This window comes from Rutidosis leptorrhynchoides, chromosome 9, assembly GCF_046630445.1.
Source record: "Rutidosis leptorrhynchoides isolate AG116_Rl617_1_P2 chromosome 9, CSIRO_AGI_Rlap_v1, whole genome shotgun sequence".
Lineage (NCBI taxonomy): Eukaryota > Viridiplantae > Streptophyta > Magnoliopsida > Asterales > Asteraceae > Rutidosis > Rutidosis leptorrhynchoides.
Genome location: NC_092341.1, coordinates 216663166 through 216667303, shown reverse-complemented (window position 1 = coordinate 216667303; position 4138 = coordinate 216663166).

Here is a 4138-nt window from a genome sequence, read left to right as displayed (position 1 = left end):
ATATGGTTAGTATTATATAAAAAAATATATCATTAGTTTATTATATATAAGTATTTATATAAATAATGTTATTATGTTTGATATGTAGGTATATAAACTATTAATATATTTATAATATATGTATTAAGTATATTTTAGGTACAAAATATTTATCTGTAACAAAAATGATAGTTTCGATAATAATGATTTAATAATAATAACGATATTGTTAAAATTGATACTTATTTTAATAATAATAATAGTAAAACTAATAATTACAAAAATGATATTAATACTAATATTAGTGAAAATAATAATAACTTGTATTGTTTTTATAATAACAATAATAATAATCCTAATCATAATCATAATCATAATAATAATAATAGTAGTACTAAAATGATAAATTAATAATGATAATAACATTAATAATACTTATAGTAATAATAATGATAATAATTATAATACTTATACATGTGATAATAATAATAATGTTTATAACTTTTAATGATAACAATAATGATAATAATAATAACACTAACAATAATAATAATAATAATAATAATAATAATAATAATAATAATAATAATAATAATAATAATAATAATAATAATAATATAATAATAATAATAATAATAATAATAATAATAATAACTACCTTTAAAGCTTTTTCCTAAAAAATGTGGCACGAATCGAGCTCAAACCCGAGACCTTTTGCTCAAGGCCAACACCTCTAAACCATTCATCCATCATTTCATTTCTGATTTCTACCCCATACTAAAATTTATATCTTATATCTATCTGTTTTCCTTTTCCCTCTTCTTCATATCATTTCATCATCATCTTACTACCATTATTATGATACATCATCGAGCATAATATATCATCATTATCTTGCCATCGTTCGACTTTGTATATCATGTTTAAATCATCATCATCGTTAATCATAATAAGATCATCATTATTATTTCTTAATTACAATCGCCCCATCATCATAATTATTATCGTGTTTATTCTAATTATTATTATATTTACTTAAAAAAAACATCATCATTTTGTGCCCCATTTAAATAATCCCTATAATTGATTTCTTGGATCCACTAGTCCACTAAAGCAAAAAAAAAAAAAAAAAAAAAAAAAAAAAAAAAACTTTCGGTTCCTTCTTCTCTTTTTAACCGAATGGAATAAGAAAAAGGTAGGGTACATTGAATACTAGTGGTTTTATGGGATTAGTGGTCTTGGTTCGTTAAATTGAAACAGGAAATGGAATTAGAAGTTGGTTAGAAGAAAAGTATGGAAGCAGTAGAAGTACTCGACCAAATCAGCTCGAATTCCGTTCTCTTTAATACCCAAGTGGGGTTAATGTGTCGACCATGAGTCTCAAACCTTGTCCCACTCGCATAAATTAAATTACGCCGATGCATTGGAATCCAATACTCAATTTTATATATAATTAAACTGTGACCCATCATCTTTAATATATATATTTTCATCTCTTTTGGCTGAGATAGAAACACAAAAAAAAAATGCCGTGTGGTTTTTGTTTGGTTCAAGTTGAAGCAACGAAAAGGAAAAAGAAGAAAGACAATAATTAAATGGTGATGGTAATGGGGTGCTTCCGACTATTTACAGCGATATTAACAACAATCAAAAAGTGTGATTTAGATGAATGTGATTGAAAGTGGTTGGTGGTTCAATGTGGTAGGTTTTCGATGGTAGCCGACTGTTAGAAAGGTGACGATATAGATGGTTGATCAAGATATCAATATTTAGAAGGGTGATGGTATGGTGAGTTATAGGAAACAAGTGGCACGATCAGGATGGTTTATAATTTAGAATATGGTCGAATATAATAGAAGTTTAGTAAGAGTGATGATTGATTGTACAAAGAAAAGAAGAAAGGGAGTAATAAGAAAGGTATGAACAAAATAAATTAGGTTGATGGGTTTGTGTTTTTTTTTAAGTTTTATTTTTCTTTGCATCTATATGTGTATATGTAATTATATAGATAGAGAGAAAGAGAAGAATCACAATTAAGGGATGTATGGCGTCGACAGAGATATTCGTTCAGAAGATAGAAACAAAAGATAAGAAGAGTATAGAAAGTAGATAATGATGTGCAACGGATTTTGTTACGATATGTGATATTCTTTGATTCTTTTGGTTGATTGAATTGGATGTGTAACAAAGTCAGACAGAAAACAAAATTATCAACAGTTTCGATTGGATTCATCCTACTAATTTGTACGAATTAAGATGCAGGAACAATTATCTACAATTTGAAAATGATATATAAATTTTGGATTTGATTCCTATATATTTATGTATATAATATGTATTTGTATGTAAATATATACTACTAATTACAAATACGTATTTGTATATATATATATCAGTATATAGATATATATCTTGTTTATATATTATAATTAATCTTAGGTTATAATAATTAATAAGTATAATCTATTAACATTATTAGTAATACAATTAATAATATTATTACTAATAATATTATTGACAAAGTGACTAGTAATGGTAAGTAATAATAATATCATAATATTAATTCCAACCATAATGATAATTTTACTAAATTTAATTTATTAATAATGATAATAATAATAATATTGAAAATAATAATATTATTAGTTATAATAATAATAACATAACAACTTATACATATCAGATATATATATATATATATATATATATATATATATATATATATATATATATATATATATATATATATATATACACATATTTAGTTACACACAATTGTTCGTGAATCGTCAAGAATAGACAATGGTCAAATGCATATAAGAAATAGTTCAAAATTTTTAAGACTCGACATTACAGACTTTGCTTATCGTGTCAGAATCATATAAAGATCAAGTTTAAATTTGGTCGGAATTTCCCGGGTCGTCACAAACGTCATGTAGAACGATGATTATACTCGAAGTACATAATGAGATGTTAAGACATGTGATGTTGAGACTTGGGTTGTTGATGGTACTATTGGTGCCGGTGATGTTGCTGAAGCTGGTAATTTTTGCACCATGTTTTCTAAATTGATTACTTGAGCGCGAAGCTCATTGACTTCTTCTATTATTCCGAGATGATTGTCGGTCGGAATGAACGGATGAATAAGGTTTAGAATTTTAGATAGAATGTAATCGTGGAGAGATAATCTGGAAATGAGTGTGAAAATGGTGTTTCGAATGGGTTCGCCGGTAAGTGCTTCAGGTTCTTTATCAAGAGTGCAGGTTGGTGGGTGAAAAGGATCGCCTTCTTCTCGTCTCCATCAGTTAAGTGGGCTACGATCCCATCAAATGAATTGGTTGATTAATTCTGGTGACACTGCTTTCGGAGCTTAGGTGAAACTCCATATCGGAATAGCTGTCGGAATCCGAGGAATTCGAATTGGTTGAGGGATTCATCTCGTACGATCAAGTGAAAGATTTTCGATAAGAAATAAATTATAGGATGTAGATTAGTATTCTGCAATACATAATTTACATATGCATATATAATACTAAAATCCCATAAGTTACGGAGGAATCTACGGAAGCTGTCAGGCAAAGGTAACAATAACAGATACGCTAAGATATGAATTTATCTATACACTGTCTATGCAATAGAGGCAGTAAGACGTGTCTAGACTTTAAGGATGATAATCAAATAATTTTCGACACTAAATGATAAGCAAAACTTTTGACATGCAGACACGGTCAAAGTCCAGACTCACTAATGCATCCTAACGACTTATCAGTTAGACACACTAATGCAGACCTAGTTCGCTAAGACCACCGATCTGATACCAACTCTAACAATCAGTCCTAATCCATCTGGACGAAGTCCATATCGATTACAAACGGTTCACAATAGTTGATTACATCGCGAGGTACTTGACCTCTATATGATACATTTTACAAACCTTGCATTCGTTTTTAAAAGACAAACTTTCATTACATCGAAAGTTGACGACATGCATATCATTTCATAATATATCCAACTATAATTGACTTAATAATAATCTTGATGAACTCGACGACTCGAATGCAACGTGTTTTGAAATATGTCATGAATGACTCCAAGTAATATCTTTAAAATGAGCAAATGCACAGCGGAAGATTTCTTTCGTACCTGAGAATAAACATGC